Source organism: Callorhinus ursinus, unplaced genomic scaffold (genome assembly GCF_003265705.2).
Source record: "Callorhinus ursinus isolate GAN/ISIS: 27379988/994484 unplaced genomic scaffold, GSC_fseal_2.0 scaffold17, whole genome shotgun sequence".
NCBI classification, from domain to species: domain Eukaryota; kingdom Metazoa; phylum Chordata; class Mammalia; order Carnivora; family Otariidae; genus Callorhinus; species Callorhinus ursinus.
This window is the reverse complement of record NW_027397079.1, coordinates 28623901-28645480: the sequence shown is the minus strand read 5'-3', so window position 1 is coordinate 28645480 and position 21580 is coordinate 28623901. Positions and strand designations below refer to the sequence as shown.

The 21580-nt window shown below is 43.0% G+C and overlaps 1 protein-coding gene and 1 long non-coding RNA gene across 3 annotated transcripts in view; one reads left to right on the top strand and one right to left on the bottom strand.

Annotated features, from left to right (window-relative positions):
- The window catches only part of PURG (purine rich element binding protein G), a 64354-nt gene extending 60639 nt beyond the window's left edge, over window positions 1-3715 (top strand). Inside the window, exon 4 of the transcript XR_012381150.1 lies at window positions 3641-3715. The gene's annotated coding sequence lies outside the window, so the exon portion shown is untranslated. The remainder of the gene's footprint in view (window positions 1-3640) is intronic.
- On the bottom strand, window positions 584-20886 carry LOC112834509 (uncharacterized). 2 transcript variants are annotated; one of them, XR_012381152.1, is made up of 3 exons: window positions 20778-20853; window positions 5513-5707; window positions 584-754 (listed from the first exon to the last, which is right to left on the bottom strand). It is a non-coding gene; the product is annotated as an uncharacterized lncRNA (long non-coding RNA). The 2 variants fall into 2 exon arrangements; XR_012381151.1 differs by lacking the exon at window positions 5513-5707 and having other exon boundaries at window positions 20778-20886.
- Window positions 20887-21580: the final 694 nt, after the last annotated feature.

Sequence of the window (21580 nt, the reverse complement as noted above, 5' to 3'; positions counted from 1 at the left end):
AACATTCAGTGTCTACCCATGATTGATTTAGAAAAACCAAAGCTAGGATCACCTGGGTGGCTCAGTCAGTTCAGGATCTAACTCTTGATTTCAGCTCAGGTCATGATCTCAGGGTCCTGGGATTGAGTCCCACATCAGGCTCCCTGCTCAGCAGGAAGCCTGCTTCTCCCTCTCCCACTCCCCCTGCTTATGTTCCCACTCTCGCTGTGTCTCTCTCTCTGTCAAATAAATAAAATCTTTAAAAAAAAATCATAATCACTACTGTTTCTTGAACTCTTACCATGCTCTTCACATACATTATCTCATTTAATCCCCACAATAACCCTCTGAGGTAGTATTGCTTTTATCCTCATATAAGAGAAGAGAAAACATAGGCCCAGAGAGATTAACTAAACTTCCCAGTTTGCTAGTAAGTTGGAACTAGTAAGTGAAGAAGTCCAGTATGAAACCCAGGCAGTTTGATTACCAAAGTCTATTATTTTAATCATTGCACCATATTGGAGAAGAGGCCTTGGCTTTGACCTCAAAACTCACTTTCTCTTTGGGAATTCTCATTAATCTACTATTACAAGACACCAAAAAATAATAAGCCATTGTAAGAAGTTTATTTCTGTCTCTCACAACAGTCCCAGTGATGGTCCAGATTGGTAACCAAATATGTCTACATGATTCTTCAGGGACCCAGGCTGATAGCTGTCCTGCAGTCTCAGTGTGTGGTTTCAAAGGTTACTCTGGTCTTCATCTTCCCGGGGAACTGGCAAGAGAAAAGAATGGTTACCTGAAGTTATGAATTTTCTCATAAGCAAGTGAAAAGTCACAGAGATCACTTCTGTGCATGCCACGGGGACACTTTAGGTACAGAGCATACCTAGCTGCAAGGGGAGCTGGGAAATGTAGTCCCTGCCTATGCAGCTGTGGTCTAGTGTAAGTTTTTTATTATGGAAGAAGCAGAGAATGGATTTTGTTGGACAGTTAGTAGTTTCTGCCATACTACCCTAGACATATATACATCATTCTTAATTTCCCTAGACACACCTAAGACAAAGCTGGAAAATTAGAAAATATTATACTTTGGGGACTAGCAAAAGAGGAAGAATTAGTGCACAATATACCACAAAATAATGTGTCCTGAAAGGTACGGTTTGCTTGCTGGTGTCTTTTCCCACCTCCTAGTCTATTTCATGAGGCAAGTACTGTCTCAATCTAGGCTCTTTATAGGAGTCAGAGGAGAAAAGAACTACATTTAGTTCAAGAGAAAAGACATCTTTTGGAAAGGACACACAGGCAATCTAAAAGATATCCTTACAGAGGCGCCTGGGTGGCTCAGTCAGTTGAGCGTCCAACTCTTGATTTAGGCTCAGGTCATGATCTCAAGGTCCTGGGATCTAGCCCCGCATCAGGCTCCCTGCTCCGTGGGAAGCCTGCTTCTCCCTCTCCCACTCCCCCTGCTTGTGTTCCCTCTCTTGCTGTCTCTCTCTCTGTCAAATAAAAAAATAAAATCTTAAAAAAAAAAAACAGTTAAAAAAACAAAACAAAATAAGTAAGTGAAATATATAGCATATTACATGGTCTTAAAATGTTATGGAGGAAAAAGAAAGAAAATGGAAGTAGAGGAGGGCCTGGCTGGTTCAGTCAGTAGAGCATGTGCCCCTTGATCTCTGGGTTGTGAGTTCGAGCCCCACATTGGTCGTAGAGATTACTTAAAAATAAAATCTTTAGGGGCATCTTGGTGGCTCAGTTAAGCCTCTGACTTCAGCTCAGGTCATGATCCAGGGTCCTGAGATTGAGCCCCTGCTTTGAGTTGGGTTTCTGGCTTTGTGCTCAGTGGGGACTCTGCTTATCCCTTGCCTCTGCCCCTCCCCCAGCTTGTGCTCTCCCTGTCTCTCTCTCTTAAGTAAATAAATAAAATCTTTTTAAAAGATTAAAATAAAAATCTTAAAAAAGAAAAGGAAATGGGAGTAGAAAATATTTGAGTGGTTGTTTGCAATAAAGATTGGTCAGCTACTACTCAAACCCGCCTTTCTGTTCTTCCTGGGCACACAACTAAATTACATTTCTCAACCTCACATTGTAGTTAGCTGTGGTCAAGTGCCTGAGCTCCACTCCATGGAACATGAGTAGACATGATACTCACCATCTTTGCATCTCTTATCCAGGAGCCCACACCCAGACACCACCCTGAAAAACCCTCTTTAAAATCTAACAAGGACAAGACTCCAAATGGGACACGTGTTCCCTGTTATACATTCTAAGTTCTGGTTTACTGAGTTAAGGTCAGTTGGATAAATGACACCAGGAAAAATTGATTCCTTCAGAGAAAACTCTCACTCTGTTCATATGGGGGGTGTATTCTACAACATCTGCAACACATTAACCAAATCTGGATTCAACACATTAACCCCAACATGACAAAAGAATTATACGTAGAGTAACAAGCAAGGCAGCTATTTTGATCATGGTGAACTACTCTCAATTGCCTTTCATCACTACTTCCTTCTATTGTCCTTAAGAATTGGGGAAAAAATATATTACTCCCACTTTTAATAAGAATTCTTGACGGGGACCATTATCGCTTCCCCTGAATCTTCCATTGAAAGAATCCTGAGGTCTTGAAATAGCGGAACTCCTGAAAGCACAATAACCCAAAATCTACAAGGAAATTTCATGTCTATGTACCAGTGAATATGATTTCTGAACTCCATGCAGCTAGCCAGGAGAACAGGGCAAATCCTTTGGGAAACCAAGGAGATTCTTGGCCTTAATGGACCCATTTTGGATTTGTAAAGGGCTTTGGGGACATGCAGAAGTATTATCTGCTGCTGCCTCTGGTACTGTGTGCAGGACAGAGGAAAAGGAGAGGAAGAAAGGGAGAAGGGCCCATGTGGGAGAGAAAGTGTGTCAGGAGAGAAACAGAGAGGGACAATAGAGAGAGCAAAGGAAACAGGCATATTTGAAGGATGGGAAGTGAAATATTGCCTCTTAACATCACCTTAGGATTCTAAGTGAAGGCCACCACTTGTTACCCAGTTGAGCCTGAGACGGTGTTTTTCTCAGCTTTCTCTATATTCTGCCAGCACCCACCAACCACCCAACCACCACAACTCCACTGCAGACACACATGCACACACACGCATACACACACACACACACACACACACACACGCCATCTTACTATAGTCTCTTATGTATTTCCCATCATCACATCACTTCAGTGCCTTGTACTCTCTTTGTTCTAATTTTTTTCCAAGTTTTAAAATGCTTTCAAAATTATTTTTTTAAAGACTCAGAAAAGTGAGAATACTGCAAATCACACCATCAAGGACTTGGAGGGTTTTGATCTGCCAGTGGGAATCCCATAGTATTTACACATCCATCAGTATCTCTGATGATGAGTCTTAGTCTGCTTTCATTACTTAATAAGACTTTCCTTGTCCTGGACCTTTCTATAATCCTAATATTAGTGCTGTGGACTAACATGTCTGCCAAAATTCATACATTGAAGCTCTAATGTCCAATGTGATGGTATTTGGAAATGAGGCCTTTGGGAGGTAATTAGGTCATGAGAGTGGAGTCGTCATGAATGGAACTAGTGCCCTTATAAGAGGAGACACGAGAGAGACAATCTCTCTCTCTCTGCCAGGTGAGGATACATCAAGAAGGCAACCATCCACAAACCAGGAGGAGGGATTGCACCAGGAATTGAATCAGTGGGCACCTTGATCTTGGACCTCCCAGCCTCCAGAACAGTAAGAAATAAATGTTTGTTGTTTAAGCCACTTAGTCCATGGTATTTTGTTAGAACAGCCCAAACTAAGATAATTAGAGTAAGAGGTACTCAGGGAGCAACAAGATTGTGTCCACTCAGTATGAAATAGGGAGAAATAGCTCCTTTGTGACTTGTGGACGGCATATTTCCTGGCCCCCACAGTTTTGCTGGTATAAGTTAATTTCATATAATGGTTTTAATTCAGCGTTATTGTAATTGACTTGATCTCTTAGGAATAGGTTATAAAGAAGAAAATTTACCTGATATCCTATTTTTTTAAAAAGGTTAAACTAAATGGATAGGGTGATAATTGTACAATGTTATGAATGTATTTAATACCACTGAACTGTATACTTTAAAATGGTTAAAATGGAAAATTTTATGTGATGCATATTTTACCACAATAAAAAAGGCTAAGCTTATCTTAAAAATAGACCAATCAAATAGAGCAATGGAAAGAAAAAGCCATTGATCAATAAAGAGTTATATTAGCCAGATTTCTTTGGTTCTCAAGCACAAGAAAGGCAACTCAAATTTGCTTATGCAAAGAAAAGAAAGAAAGAAAAAGGAAAAATGTATTGGCTCATGTAACTGAAAAGTCAAGGGATAATTTGTTTTTATTCTAGTCATTGCTAGATTGCAATATTCATTGTCATCATGACTTCTGTCTGTGCCTACTGGCTGTGGTTTCCCCTGCGGTAGTTTTATTCTCAGGCAGGTTCTCCCCAGATGACGATAAAAGTGACTACCCCCAGCTCCAGGCTTATATCCCAGCACCTTAGCAACCACAGCAGAAAGAGAATGATCTCTCCCGAAAGTTCCAGTGAAAATTCTGGAGCTGATTTCATGGTCTGGCTTGGATCAGGGCCATTCCCTGAGCCAATTACCTTGTCTAGAGGGGATGGAATGCTCTAATTGCCTAAGCCTGGGATGTGTTCTCACCTGTAGAGCAACGAGAGAAAATCAGCCCCACCTAAGCCACTTGAACTGAGAGTGGGGGAGAAGTGACTCCCTAAGAAATTTAAGTCCTGTTACCAAATGGGAAGAGAGACGTTGGGCAGGCAAAAAACAGATGTCCAGAAAGGGACATTCACTAGACACTGGGACATTTTAGCCAAAAAAAAAAAAATGAAAATCGGGGCACCTGGGTGGCTCAGTCGGTTAAGCATCTGCCTTCGGCTCAGGTCATGATCTCAGGGTCCTGGGATCGGTCGAGCTCTCTGCTCAGCAGGGAGCCTGCTTCTCCCTCTCCCTCCGCCCCGTCCCCCTCGCTTTTGCTCTCTCTCTCTCTCTCTCAAATAAATAAATAAAATCTTTTAAAAAAAATCAATGGAATCATTACAGACTAAAGACAGAGACAAAATTTTCTAACTGTATTTGATAATATCCCTTTAGGGTGGGTGTTGCTTCCTTGGTGGTTTGCTGGGTTTTGACCCTGCATCTCTCTATAGCTACCAATCTCTCTCTCTCCCCTTTCCTTTTTGGCCAAGATTCTTGAAAGACTTTGAGACTCCCATGTAGAATTGTTGTCTGAAATGATAAACAAATGACATCAACACGCCCCTTCTCCTTTCCCCGCCCCCCCAAATTAACATAATGGACTGCCAAGTGCTACCAAAATGAGAATATTTGGTGTGTGAGTTATAGATTGAATCTGTGTCTTTGGCCTTGTACTACATCACCTTCTCAGACTGTTTTTATGGGAGAAAGAGCTAACTTTTGTGGGCTAGAATTACATAAATATACCTTCTCTGTCTTTTCTTGACAGTAGAGGAGAGCTCCCAAATCAGACAGATAGAACATGAAACTCAGCTTCCAGAGCTCCTCTGTGTGGTGCTGATAACACACAATGGCTAGCACCCTCCAGGCTCATGTGACTTTGTCCTTGCTTTATCACTGGAGGCACACACATGCTTCTTCATGTCTCGCCTTGACCTTGACCTTGAAAGCACACAGATGGCCAGGAAGAGAGGAGAGCTGCACGATGGTAATCGTGGTCGCTCACCGCACGACCAGGTAGTTAACGGAAACATAACTTAAATCCTCCCCCACCACCCCAATCTTTTTTATTTCCCTTCTTCACAAAACCGTCTGGAAATATAACCACATGATCAAATATTGAGCAGAAATACCACTTTGTCTAGATAACAAATCACCTGTGCCCCCAGGTTCAACTGAGGATCTTGTCATCATTATTCCATTAGGGCCAAACAACGGTCAGGAAAAGGAGGCTGATTCCTGAAGCCATGTTTAAAATCCACAAATGGGGACGCCTGGGTGGCTCAGTCGTTAGGTATTTGCCTTCAGCTTCAGGACATGATCCCAGGGTCCTGGAATCGAGCCACACATCGGGCTCCCTGCTCAGCGGGGAGCCTGCTTCTCCCTCTCCCGCTCCCCCTGCTTGTGTTCCCTCTCTCGTTGTGTGTCTCTCTGTCAAATAAATAAAATCTTTAAAAAATAAAAAAATAGGGCGCCTGGGTGGCTCAGTTGGTTGAGCGACTGCCTTCGTCTCAGGTCATGATCCTGGAGTCCCAGGATCGAGTCCCGCATCGGGCTCCCTGCTCGGCGGGGAGTCTGCTTCTCCCTCTGACCCTCTTCCCTCTCGTGCTCTCTATCTCTCATTCTCTCTCTCAAATAAATAAATAAAATCTTTAAAAAAAAAATAAAAAATAAAAAAATAAAACCCACAAATGTGGGGCACCTGGGTGGTTCATTTGGTTAAGCCTCTGCCTTCGGCTTGGGTCCTGATCCCTCGGATGGAGCCCTGCGTCAAGGGGGAGGTCCCTGCTAGGCAGGTGGGGTCTGCTGCTCCCTCTCCCTCTGCCCCTCCTCCCTGCTTGTGTTCTCTCTCTCTCTCTCAAGTGAAGAAATAAATAAAAATAAATAAAATCCATAAATGCTACCTGGGATACATTTGTGAGGCAGAGCTGACAGAGATTGTGTTTTCTCGCTCTCTACTAACCCAAGGAAAGATTCACCTAGCTTCACCTTGGAAACCGGAAAAGAGCAGAAAATATCAGCATTATATTAAAATATCAGTAAATTTGGAGATCAGAAATTGCCATGGAAGGGCAGTCATTATGCGGACACTGGAATAGGAAGGGAAAGTCCCAAATGGACTCACAGTCATTGGACAGAATTTTAAAAGGGAGAATCAGGTTGAAAAGAGAAAACACACACACACACACACACACACACACACACACACACACACAAGCAAAGAAGTTAACAGGAGAAAAGCAGGTATATGTGTGATTCAATCTAGGAGAGATAAAGTAAACCAAATGAATAGATACTGTGCCTCCTGGGGAAGAAGTAACTGAAACACAGTGAAAGGCCGTTCATAAGACAAGAGGATTCTGCCATGGTCTTAGCGTGAAGCCAAAGCCCTATCACTTAGATGGGAGGAGAAATGAGGGAAGCAGGCTGGGGAACCACTCCCTCAGTCAAACCAAACTGAATAGAATACATTAAGGCTGTTCAATGCTTTTCCATCTCCAGCTTACAAATTTCTCCATATCTCCTGTAATACTGTAGCAGCTTGAAGCAGGTCTGAACTACTGAAGGTTGGTTCTAGACAAAGTCATGACGAGAATTTACGTTTCAGAGAAATCCCCATACCTTCGTTATCTCGCAGCCCTACCCCCAGAAAAGTGACAGGCACATAGTAGGTATTCAATACCTGCTGGGTAGTCAAATGCAGCAAGGCATCCAAGGCGTCCTGCCTTCTTACCTCCCCACGCCCACCCCGGAGGTCGCCGGCCGTCTCGGTTGTGAGATCCCTGACTTGCTCAAGGCTTCTGTTGTGTTGGTCCCAGGCTGGCGGTAAGTGATGCTTTGGGCTAGAAATGCCTACGCCGCTCACCCGGGGCCCATACTCTTTGTGGCAGCCCCCACAGCCATTTCCGACTAGAACCAATGTTGTGGCTGGACTGGCCGTTTGTGGTTCTCATTATGAGTGCAGGAAGAGAGTCGGGAGCACGGACCTGGGCTCTGCCTTTGTTAAGACCAAGGGTAGGGTGCCTAGGGTTTCTCGGGTTCACTCTTCTATTGGCAAATGTAAAACATAAGAGTGGGAATTAGGGTGCAGGAAGGGAGAAGTGGGGGTCACTCAAGTGGTCAGTGATCCAGGTTACCCAGGGCTTTCTAAAAGAGGAACTTGATGGATGGGGGTGGCCTGGTTTCTGATCTGGTTGTGTTGCTAGTAGCTGTGTCCTACAACTGGCAATAGGTTTATTCAGGATGGGTGTCTTGGAAATCGATACCTCGGCAACTAAAAGCTAATGTCAGGCACTTATGCCGCAGCTTCCTAGCATCCTTCCCTACAGGAACTGTCAGCCTGGGCACAGAGCAGACCAGAGGTGCCACAGGAACGATCCTCAACTAAAGACAGGCAGGAGTTGGTGAATTTAAAAACTTCCATGCTCCTGGGTGAAACAAGTCTGAGGGATGGTCTGCAGGGTCTCCAGTGGGTCCCTAAAGGACAGACCATTGCCACCGCTGTAACCTGCCCACTAAGGAACATTCATTGACTTTCCTCTTTTCTGTCTTATTTCTCCAATCCTTTTAATACGCTTCCTGGGATACCCTCTGAAGAAACTACTTGCACCCAAATCGTCATCTTAAAAGTTGCCTTTTGGATGGTTCAAAACCAAAAACAAATTGCTAATAACCTATTAAGCCAAGTGACTTTCTCTTTCTTTCTCCCTTGACCTTGTGATTCCTTTCACAGAGTCTATGACCTCTGGGCTCTAAAGTTATCAGTCAGGGAGAAATGTGGCTTTGAATCCCATGAGACAATTTTTGTTATTCATCAGAGTGAATAAAGACTGAATAATAATCAGATTCTGTTGGTTATAAAGCCAAAGCAAGATATTCATTTCTCAAAATTTTTTTGAGAAATCTGAATACCAAACTGTGTTGAACCAATCATTTATAACTCGTTTCCAAGAGACTTGTATTAATTCTAGTATTAATTCCCTACATATACCCAACTTATTCTTGTCCAAATTACTTACCCTCTCAGCAGCTCCATATTTCTTATTTGTGGAATGGAGATAATCACGCTCATGAGCTCCTTCACAAGGACACTGTGAGGATTAATGAGTTAATGCCAGGAAGCACAGTTCTTCCTTAGATGGATGTTGTTATATAAATGCAAATTATTGCATTACAGCTAGGCTTACATGTGCTAATGGAGTAACTTTTGGATCCTAGATTCTTTCAGAACACTGAAAAATAATTCTCATCTGAACACAGCTTCCTCAGTTTTTTTGTCCAAGAGAAAAAGCAATCAATGTGAAGGAAACATGGAAAAGGTTGTGTCCACTCCAGGAGTAGGTAAGAACAATAGGTCTCCCCCTTGTAAAATAAGCTAGACAAAACAGATATTAAATCTGTAAGTCAAGAAATCTTGTCTAAAAAAAAAAAACCCTTAAAACTACATGTTTAAAGAGTATACCACATACATCTTTATGTCAACCCGAAAATCACCAACCCAGGACATTTCTAATAAAATTACTGGACTGGAAAGAAAAACCTATTTGGGCATCTAGGCACAAACAGCAAATGACATAAAGGAAAGAAAATTAGATTGTCATCAAACTTTTGTCAGCAACAGTTTAGGCCAAAAGAAAATGGAGTAATAGTTTAAGTTACGCAAGAGAAGAAAATGTGAGCCAAGGATTTTATATCCAGCAAAAATGACTTTCAAATATAAAGGGGCAGAGGCAGACTTTTATTAAGAGACACAAACTCAGACTTTCTTGCATATTTTTCCCATGGGCCTTCCTGTGGAAACTACTGAAGAAGAGCTTTGAACAACCAGGGTGACTAGAAAGAGACAGAACAACTGTCTGAGAACATGTGTATATACCAAAGCTACACTTCAGGTAGGTGTTTCTTCATGCAATATCCTGGGAATTTAAAAGACAGTTTCAATCTTGAAACTTAGTTCAGAGAAATGTTCTTGTATTATTCATTTGAAAATCCCCTCCCCTAAAAACAAAAGGGAGTAGGGATTGGGCATCTGACTGGCTCAGTCGGTAGAGTGTACGACTCTAGATCTCCGGGTTGTGGGTTCGAGCCCCACATTAGGTGTAGAGATTACTTAAAAATAAAATCTTTAGGGGCGCCTGCGTGGCTCAGTCGTTAAGCGTCTGCCTTTGGCTCAGGTCATGGTCCCAGGGTCCTGGGATTGAGCCCCACGTCGGGCTCCCTGTTCCGCAGGAAGCCTGCTTCTCCCTCTCCCACTCCCACTGTTTGTGTTCCCTCTCTTGCTGTGTCTCTCTCTGTCAAATAAATAAATAAAATCTTATAAAAGAATAAATAAATAAATAAATAAATAAATAAATAAATAAATAAAATATTTTTAAAAAAAGAAAATCCTCTCCCCTATATTTTTTGTTTTCTCTTTCTGAAATGCCTGTACATCAGATTTACTGTGTGTTCTGTCTCTTTGCCTTTTTGTTATATATTTTGAGAGTTTTCTGACTTTATCTTCCAGCCACTATACTGAAAGTTTTAATTTTTAAAAATTTTTAAAAGATTTCATTTTTAAGTAATCTCTACACCCAATGTGAGGCTCAAACTCAAAACCCCAAGATCAAGAGTCATGTACTCTACTGACAGAGCCAGCCAGAACCCCTGAGAGTTTTTTATTTAATCTGTCTTATTTTTAATTTCCAAATGCTCTTCTATTTTTTTAACAGAAATTGGGTATCGTTTCATGGATGGAATATCTTCTCTGATTTCTGTGAGGATATTATAGTTACAAGGTTTTTCTTCTGCTTTTTATAATATCTGTTTCCTCTGAGTCACTTTCCTAGTCTCTGTATTTCATGATACTGGCTTTCTTCCAATGTATGGAGGCCCATAATTGTCCACTCGTATTAAATTGGAATATTAAAGAGCTGACTAAAGCTCTGAGAGCATAGGTTGGTTTGACAACTGTAGGGCATTTAGGCAAGGACCCTGGTGATTTAAGAGACCTAAAAGTATCTGTTCTTGTAACTTTTTTCCTCTGGGACCATTCTGTTTCCCTAGAGAAGTGTCTTGTGGGGTTTGTTTGTTTTTGTTTTGGATTGTTTTGTTTTGTTTTGTTTTGTTTTGTTTTTACCTGGAAGGCATAACCTTGGTTGCTACCATTCTGGGAGATGAACAGGAAAAGGTGGTTGGTGGGGGTGGGGGCTGCCTTTAAATGTGCAAATTCTTGCTTATACTGCTTTCTGTCAGTCCCGCGCCTGACTCTCCTCTGTCCTCAAGCGTGGAACTTCTCTAATGAATTCAGTTTCTCCAGATTATAAACCGCTGGTGCCCTACGGAGACTGGAGAAAGGAGGAATAGAGAGACTTGGCTATGAAAGATGCAGAAAAAGAATTGGAATCTGTTTTATATATAGACTTTCAGCTAACCATTGGTTTTAGCCCCATCACTTACTCTGACCTTCCACCGTTCCTAGAGCTTCCAGGAACTGACCCTTTCTGTAATTTTGGGGAAATGGGCTTGTTCTTTTTTGTCATCCATATGCAAACATGTCAAGTTTCAGCTTTCTCTGTTCTGTTAAAGTTATTAATCACTCCTCCCTCTGCTTACTATCCTCTAAAAATTTATATACTAGTCCATTGTTGTCTCTGTTTCTCTTCACCCTTGTGAATTATTATATTTCATATTTATTTTCTGTCCTTTTTATTGGGGCGTTGGGAAGAAGCAGCTATAAACAAACCTATTCAATGTATGCTTAAAAGGAAGTCCTCCTTTCTATTGCTTGAATAAAAGTATTGTGTTGCTTTCAATGGCAGGGTTTTCACACATGCTGTTTCCTCTCTATAAAAGGCTCTTTGTCCTTCCATCACTCCAGAATATCCATTCACCTGATGTGGTGGGTTGAACTGTGTCCCCAGGCAAAAGATATATCCAAACTGGTACCTGTGAATGCGACCTCATTTGGAAATAAGACCTTTGCAGATGTAATTAAGTTAAGGATCTAAAGGTGACATCTTCCTAGATTTAGCGTGGGCCCTAAATTCAAGGACTGATGTTTTTATAAGAGAAAGCAGAGGGAGGTTTGTGACACATAGACACAGAGAAACCCAAAGAGGTCCCTGTGAAGACAGGGTCAGAGATTTGAGTGATGCAGCCACAAGCCGTGGAACTCCAGGAGCCATGAGAAGCTAGAAGAGACAACGAAGTGTTTCTCTTTGAGCCTTCAGAGGGAGCACACTCCTGCCATCACCTTGATTTTGGACTTCTGGGCTCCAGAACTGTAACAGAATAAATTTCTATTGTTTTAAGTCACCACCTTTGTGGTCATTTGTTGTGGCAGCTCTAGGAAACTAATACTCCTGGATAATTTCAACTCACTCTGCAGGTCTCTGCCTAAACATCACACTAGTATACGGCCACCAAATTCGGTCCCTCTACTACACAACCTCATTGCATTCCTTTGTAGTATTACAACAATTTTCATTGTATAATCATTTGTGTACTTTGCTTTGTATCTACCTCTCTCATGAGGGGCAGGTCTATGTTAGTCTTGTTCACTCTTCTTTTTTTAAGATTTTATTTATTTGAGAGAGAAAGCGAGAGAGCACAAGCAGGGGGAGTGGCAGGTAGAGGGAGAAGCAGGCTCCCCGCTGAGCAAGGAGCCGATGCAAGACTCAGTCTCAGGACTCTGGGATCATGACCTGAGCTGAAAGCAAATGCTTAACCGACTGAGCCACCCAGGCATCCCAAGTCTTTTTCACTCTTGTATCTTCCTGACACAGTGCATTGCATATAGTAGATGCTTCATTCATTCATTCATTATTCTGTAATATCTTCCTTCATTTTTTTTCAATTCTACCCATTTTGATGGGTATAGCTGCAGAGCATTTCCTTATTCCAACTACATTACTGATGACCTGAAATATTATAATTACTTTTTCATGTGTACATAATTTATCTCCCCAACACCACTCTGAGGTCTTGGTATTCCACTCACTCATTCATTCACTTATCCATTTACATTGAGTAAAAACCACCTATGTGTGAGCTAACAAGTGACACATAGCCTCTACATCCAAAAATCAAACACAGGGGGCACCTGGGTGGCTCAGTCAGTTAAGCATCCAACTCTTGATTTTGGCTCAGGTCATGATCTCAGGGGTTGTGAGACCAAGCCCTGCATTGGGCTCTGCTTTGGGCTCCACACTGGGCTTGGAGCCTGCTTAAGATTCTCTCTCTCCCTCTCCCACTGCCACTCCCCCCCACCAAGGAAAAAAAAATCAAACACTGAATTAGAGAGAGAGAACAAAGTGTAATATATAATGTGATAAATGCCAAAGAAGAGGTAAAGTGTACAGAGAAAAATTTAGCTGGAGAGACCAGGAAAGTCTTTGTAACAGAGGTGACCTTCATGGGACCCTATCCCCACCAACAACCACAGCATCTATCATGGTGGGAGCAAATAAATATTTGTTGGTGGTTGTCATAATAGTTCCTTCAAGAGTTAATCATTTAGCAGACACTATGGTTAAGTTGTCTTCTCCTCTGCATCATTATCAAGACTGGAAACAGTCAGAAGTGGATACAACATACTTTTCCCACCATATATCTGGTTGAGAAAAAAAATCAGTGACTCTGTGGGCTTCTGTGTTTATAAATTTTTAAAATATTTATTTATTTATTTTCAGAGAGAGAGAGCAGGGGGAGGGGCAGAGAGAGAGAGGGAGAGAGAGTCTCAAGCAGATTCTAAGCTGAACAGAGAGCCCAACGTGGGCTCAATCCCATGATCCCTAGATCATGACCCGAGCTGAAACCAAGAGTCAGATGCTCGACCAACTCTACCACCTAGGCGCCCCTATGTTTATAATTTTTGATCACAGTTTCATCAAGTATTCCTAAGGTTAGAGCAAGGTGTCCTCTAGCAGCTTTAGTCTATACCTCTTTTAATCTGTATAGACCCTTAGTCAAAACTACTACTCAGCACAACTATATATTATAGGGGTATGTGTTCATATAATTTAACTATATATTTGTGTGCTTCCCCCATTAATATGAAAGACCAAAGAGAAAGACTGTGACTTATTCATCACTGTATGCCTCTCCCCTTACAAAATGCCTGGCATACAATAGGACAGCAGCTTATGTTTGCTAAATAAATGAATGTCACTTAGTGAAACTTGGTCTGTCCCTGAAAGTTCTCATTCTGGATAATTTCTAAGAGCCGAACTTTTTTAAAACTATGGTTATATGTGCAGACATCTAAGGTACCTGTAAATCAGGGCTTAAACCAGATGGGTGCTCTTTCGGAGTTCCTGGACCCAACTGCAATGTGTGTATGGGAGTGGGGAGCTTTCCATACACAACACCTAGCAATTCTTGAACACCAACAAAGTGTCCAAGACAATTCTGACACTGTCTACCTGGACACTGTCCAGGTAGCATCAGATTCCACAGGTTAAGGGTTCAATCGTACTAGAAAGCTCCCCACCCCCCATATCAGATACCAGTCACCTGCTCCAGGCTGTTACCTGTGCTTCTGACCAACAGGCTACAGATTGGAGGTTCCAATGACCTCCTTAGGTTTGATTAATTTGCTAAAGCAGCTCACAGAACTCAGGGAAACACGTTTACCAGGTTACTAAAGGATATGAATCAACAGCTGGGTCAAGAGATATATAGGGCAAGATTCTGAACAAAGAAGCTTCTGTCCTCATGGAGCTTGAGCCTGGCTCGGTGGCATGTGGAAGCATTCTGGTCCTGAAACTCCCTGAAGAGAACCAGAAAGTCGTCCTCTTGGGTTTTCATGGAGGCTTCATTACAAAGTTGTGTTGACTAAGTTATTGGCCGTTGGTTGATTCAACCTCCAGCCTCTCTCTCCTTCCCAGAGGTTGGGGGGATGGGGAGGACTAAAAGTTCCAGCTCATTAATCACAAGGTCAGTCCTCCTGGCCTCCAGCCTCTAGCCTTGGGTGGGGTCCAAAAGTCACCTTCATTAATAACAAGGCACCCATTTCACCTTTATGGCTCTGAAACATTTTCAAGAGCTGTGGATGAAGACCAAATATATCTGAGAAACCTATTTTGGTCATCTGAATGATTGAAAATATGTATTTCTTATAAATCATTCTATCATGGGTGCTTATTAATTCTCAGATTGACATCCACTGTTCTATTTGCTTTGTGTTCCTGTAAATAGGCATGGTGTAGAAGTCCATCCACAGTGAGGCAAAGGACAAGAATAGCTGCACCTTCCTTTATACTATTATCACTATTATTAGAATGTGTATACATTAATCCTGACGGTAATTAAACATGGGGGATACAAGCATGTGCCCAGAAGAAACCTGCTAGTATTGAGGAGTCACGAAGCACACACATACAGACACACAAGAGAGAATTCTCATCTCCCCAATTTAATAAATAGTGTAAAAGACCTACTGGTTTGGCTATGTTGTTGTACAGCTGCTGTGGTTTTCCTCTCCCAGAGGTCCAACTACCCAGGTAATCAGAAAAATCTCTTGGAAGAACTGACAGATGTACCACTACAACTCTTCAATCAGTGAAGCAGACGTTTTGGGGATTGCACCTAGAGTCCCTTCAGATTCCTTGAGAACTTTGAACTCTTGGGGTCTGCAGAAGTGGCCTCAGTGGCCCTGGCTAGTGGATAGCAGCCCACCCCTTGCCTAAAAACTACATAAAGCCTCAAGTGAAGCAGATGCTCTGTGCTCCTCAAGACAAAATTTGCCCTCCTCCTCAAGTGTGGCAACCTCCTCCCCTCCTGGCCAGTAAACAGATGACAAGGAACAAATCTCACTGCAACCTGACTGGAGAGATGCTGGCCTTGCCACAAAGAGTATTTACTGAAGGAGCTTCAAGGCCTGGCTAACATGTATGGGAATGGCTGTTGAGGATGCTGGACCTGAGTGCAGGACAGTATACTAACCTGGATAAAGAAGAGGCACTATTCTATCACTCAGGATTTATACCCAGGTAATGGAACCAGTTCTAATGTGCTGTTGAGATGGCTTTTAGAAGTTTATGGGGGGAAATAGCCCACATTAAAAGAAGTGGAGATGCCAGAAATGCCTTGGCAGAGTGTTAAAGATGGTATTTAAAGGCTCAGAGATAAGAACATGTCAGAGTGAATCAATTATTTAAGACTCAAGGACCCATGCTGTTCCTTGTGAGGGCCCAAAGGACACTCCTTTCACTTACACAATAAGGAATGTTCTAATGAGAGGGACGTAGCGCTCTTGAGACACTCAGTTGTGAGGTCCTTCGTTACCAAGGGCTGATGGTTCCAGATGCTGTTATGGAACCATTTTCCTTACTGACAATGGGGATGGTGGGATTCCGGAATAGTAGAGGCCAGGAGGCAGATCTTAACCACCAGAGACAAGGTGAACTTAGTTACTATAATGTTTGGCAAGGTTGGAATAGTTCACGGATGGTCAGCTTATTGGAGCAAGCTACACGTGAAATGGGCTGCTCCACAGCCCGTCCCATGTAAAAGTATTCTTGAAGACAGTGGTGAGGAGAAATCTCCTTAATGGACTGAGTTTCAGGTAGTATGCCTGGTCCTCTACTAGTATGGAGAGAAATGATCCAGAGTAAGGGTGTCACGGATTCTTGGACAGATATCGTTGGGAGAAGGGGCAATAGGAACATTCCACCCCAGCATGGAGGAATAGTTTAATACCCACATTGTTTAGAGTTGTCACAGTGACAATAAAAAGTGAACTGAACTTTAGGCATTTTTATTATTGTTTGAAAATCTCTGCCTACAACACACACCCTTCTTGCCTATAGGAGAGGACCAGTTTTGCCACTGTCCCCCTAGTTCACCATTGCTCATAAGCTGTGGTGAATAATTTAGTTGGTTGGTCAGAGATCTGGAAGGAGTAAGACTGGGAACATGACAGCCTGGGGGCCAAAGTGTGAGGATTTCTGTATCCCCCATATGCCCACCAGAGTGGATCCACAGCAAAAGATGCTTTAAACAACTGAGGACTTGCCCAAAATGTCAGACTTCTGTCACTAGCCACCTGGTGCCTGCACAAAGATGGCCAAGATGGAGGCTATGCAGGGCCTAGCCACATAGACTCCCCTTCACCAGGGCTGATTTATTAGCTATTGCAGCTGCTAAATGTATCTGGTCTATCACCAGCAGGGACTGACACTGAGCCTGCGCTATGGTACTTTCCCCAAAGGAGGCCAATCAGTGTCATGGTGGGAAGTTAATTACATCAGATCCCTTCCCCCCAGGAAGGGGCAGGGTCTGGTCTTGACTCGGATTGACACATTTTCTGAATTTGATTTCCTTGCCCACACTATCTTGGGATCCCATATAACAAAGTCTCACTTTGCATACAAAGGGAACCAATTAAGAGCAAAGAAGTCACAACAAGGACCAATGGTCACAAGATTCATTGGTCCAACCACAGATGGCATCACCTAGGGACCACTTGCCTGATAGTTGGAATGCTCTTAAAAATGCTCTTAAAGATGCAGCTCTGGCACTAGCTTAGAGATGACTCACTGCAAGTTCAGGTCACTGCCTTTCAGAGTGTTATACCTTCAACCAACAGCCTTTCTTTTATTATTATTATTTTTATTTTATTTTATTTTTTTAGAGAGGGAGAGAGAGCAGCAAGCAGAGGGGTGGTGGCGGGTGGGGGTGCACAGAGGGAGAGAGAGAGAGAGAGAATCTTAAGCAGACTCCATGCCCAGCACAGAGCCCAACGTAGGGCTCAATCTCATGACCCTGAGATCATGACCTGAGCCAAAATCAACAGTTGGACGCTTAACCTACTGAGCCACCCAGACGCCCCAACCAACAGCCTTTATGTGGCACTATGCACCTCCCCCCACAATCAGAACACAGGCCCAGACACTGAGGAGCAGAAATGGAAGGGGCACTGCTCATTATCATTCCTAGAAACAGACCCACTTGGAGAATTTATCCTTCTTATCTTTACAGGTATAGGTTCTGTGAGTCTACATACCCTGGTTGCCAGAGAGGAAATGCTTCTGCCATGGGACACCATAAGAGTTCTAATAAACTTGCAGCTATACCTGCCACATGGTCTTTCAGTGTTCTTACCATTAGAATAAAAGGGAAAGAAAAGAGTTACTACACTGACAGGGGCAGGTGACCCTGTTCATAGTGAGGAGATAGAGCTGATGCTGCAGAATGGGGCAGGAGGGATGCCCCCTGGGACTCAGAGGACCCACAGGGGCAAGGCGTGCTGCCCTCATGCCCAGTTTTAACTCAAAATGGGCAACTGCCACAGAAATGGCATAAGGGCCTGGGAACGAGGGGCTGACCTAGCAAGGATGAGGGCCTGGGTCACGTCAGTAGGTAAGCCCTCTGGGACCAGAAGAAATGCTTGCTAAGGAGGAGACAAACGAAAATGGGTAGAGGAGGGAAATGATGAATATCATTTATGTCCTCCAGACTGACTGTACCAATTGGGGCTTTAGCTGACTTCGCCATTGGTCTTTTGGTAAGTTCTGCCCAAGAAATGTGGCCAACCACCATCTTGAAGGAGCCAAGACAGGACAGAATGAACTTAAAGTGAGACTCAAATAGATCTGAGTGTTAGAATGAGGATGGTACTGGCCACTGTTGGTACTTTACTGGATCCCCTATAATTCCTTAATTCTTTCTGTGTGCCTCTCTCTCATTTTCTGTGCTTTTTTTTGTTTTGTTTTTAATGGTTTGCATATGCAACTTTCTTCATATAACTGACTGAGAGCTACTGGAGCCTCTGCCCATACTTGCTGAGAGCCCAAAATACCTGGGAGGTTACATCCCCTGGAGAGGCCTTAACCAGTAAGACTGGTGGGAGAATATGGAAGTCAAGCTTCCTTGCCTCAAGTTTCCACAGACTCTGAGATGTAATTTATACCCCAGAGCTCCCCACAGGATCAAGTGAAGGCTAGTAATATTCCCTGTGGTAGGCAGAATTCTCAGATGGCTGCCAATGACCCACACCCTTAATGCCCTCCCCTTGAGTGTAGGCAGGACCTGTGAATATGGTGGAATATCACTCCTGGGGTCATGTTGTATTACGTGGCAAAAGTGAAAGGATTTTGCAATTGTAATTAAGGTCCTAAATTAGTAGACTTTGAATTAATAAAAAAGGAGATTGGGGTGCCCAGCTGGCTCAGTCAGAAGAGCGGGTGACTCTTAATCTCAGGATTGTGAGTTCGAGCCCCATGTTGGTGTAGCGATTACTTAAAAATAAAACATTTTAAAAAATAAAAATAAAAATTGGGGCACCTAGGTGGCTCAGTCCATTAAGCATTTGACTTCGGCTCTGGTCATGATCTCGGGGTCCTGGGAAGGAGCTGCCCACTCAGCGAGGAGTCTGCTTGTCCTTCTCCCCAACTCATACTCTCTGTCTCTCTCAAATAAAAAAAAAAAAAAAACTTTAAAAATAAATGAATAAAAAAGATTATCTGAGGTGGGCCAGGATCTAATTAGGTGTGTCTTTCAAAGAAAATTTAGGTCTTTCCTGAGAAAGGGAGCCTAGTGAGGAGGTGACCACAGTGGTCCAGACAGGAGTTGATGGCAGCTGGGCTAGGGATGGGGTGAGGGGAAGTGGTAGGATTACAGATAAACTTAAAGGCAGAGTGATGAGCTTGCTGATGGCTTTGATAGGAATTCTCTCAAAAGCGTCTTCATAGATCTTCAGACAACTCTAATTCAACTAACAACTGATAAAGAATTCATTTTTTTGGATAGCTGTCATTGACAGAACCTTCTTTTCTCTGATGCACTAAGTCAGCTTCATATGACTCTGCCATTTGGTCCTAGCCCCCATGAAGTGTAAGCACCTGACAGTTGGCCTTTTTTATTGCAATGGAAGTGCCTGACATTAAGCTTTTGATTGCTGAGGCATCTACTTCCCAGACTGCTTTCTCAAATAAACACATTGCCAGCTACCAGACTGAAAAGCTAGGCAGACCCGCTTCTGAAGTTTTGTTTTAGAGATCTCTGGCTGACTCAACTGACCATTTGACCACTTGTTTTCTCTTCTCCACTCTTTAATTCCCATTCTTATGTGTAAAATTCACCAATAAAGAGCAAAACCCTAGGCCCTCAACCCCAATAAAAGTAGAACCCCAGGCCTGCGTGCACTCTCTCCCTGAGACTTCTCTGTGTGGCCCCAGGCATGCCAGTGGCCCTCCAGGACCTGTGGGAAATAAACCTTGTTTTTCTTTCCAAAGTTCCCTGATAGTTGATGCTGAGGTGGGTCTCATAATCAGAACAAGAACCACAAAGGCCGTTCTAGCCACAACATTGTCTCTCATTGTGCGGTCTCACCTTGGGCCTAGGTGAGTTCCCTCAGGCATTCATAGCCAATAGCATCACTATCAATAGGCTGAGCTTGGCACAAAACATCCAGTCTCTGAAATGGCCCCTGAGAACCCTGCTCCCTCTTCCAACTTGCCAAATATAAGCCACGGCTTACTCACGTCCTACACTTGGCAGGCTCCGCGCTACCTATTTTTCAAACCTAGTGCGGTCAGAAATAAGAAGCTCTCCTCAATAGTAAGTAGTGGAGATATGGAAATAATTGCTATTCCAAAGGTGAAGAGAGTCCTAGAAGTCTGTGTAACCACTGAGCCACAGCCTGCCTACAATTTTCACCTCCAGGAAGCAAACAGATACACTCCCACGCTCATGGCTTCCAAATATAGCCAGTGTGTCTGATTTGTCTTCTAGGGTTCTCTGCCCCCAAGCAGCTTCCTCACTGCAAGTAAACCTTGAATCCCAGCTTGGTAAACCACAACCCAGATTTCCTTCGCTCAGTTTATTCCACTGTCTTTGCTTCAGAACTCTTGGTAGTCATTACAATGACTCTACTCTGAGTCTTCCTTGACTTACAATTCTGGAAACCCACCTGCACAACACTATGCCCATTGCTGTCAGAATCGAGTTTTCCCCTTGGAGAGTATGCTGACTAAGAGTCACCTGGAGTTTGCCACATCCCCATGAACTTGCTGGTTTGATTACATACCTTTCCCTCAGGCTGAGCTAATGCCCCTGGGGTTTCTCCACAGCACTCCCACTTTCTGGTCCTAGCTCCCTGATCCTGCTTGTTAGAATGTCCCAGCATGCCATGCAGCTGGGACAGTGAATTATGACATATGACAGAAAGAATGTTAGAAGTAAGGAATCTTACAGATCATCTTGTCCAGTGCCTCACAAACTTTTCTCTAAACCACACATCTCAGAAAAAAACACAAACAATAGCAGTGAATACCTTCTCTCTACAGACAAAAAACAAACCTAGAAGCTAAGTGCCTCACCAGAGGTCTCACAGCCAGTTATGATGAAGAACTAATTACCCGGGTCGCGTGGGTGGCTCAGTCAAGCGTCTGCCTTCGGTTCATGTTGTGACCCCAGAGTCCTGGGATCGAGCCCCGTATCGGGCTCCCTACTCAGCGGGGAGCCTGCTTCTCCCTCTCCCACTCCCCTTGCTTATGTTCCCTCTCTTGCTGTCTCTCTCTCTGTCAAGTAAATAAATAAAAATCTTAAACCTGAAAAGTAGTATTTAGCATTTATGTATCATTAAGGGTCACGGTCATTTGGATCTTTTTTTCTGCTAACTTGGGTTTATCACCGACCTATAAGAATTTTGAGGATTAGTATTAACTAAATTAAATTAACTAAATTGATCTAAATCAGGGATCCTGCTGGGTATTGAAAACAATAATACTTAAGGTGGAATTCTTTTTTTTTTTAATTTCCCAACTTTATTGAGATAGAGTTGACATACTGCCCTGTGTAAGTTTAAGGTATACAATGTGATGATTTGAT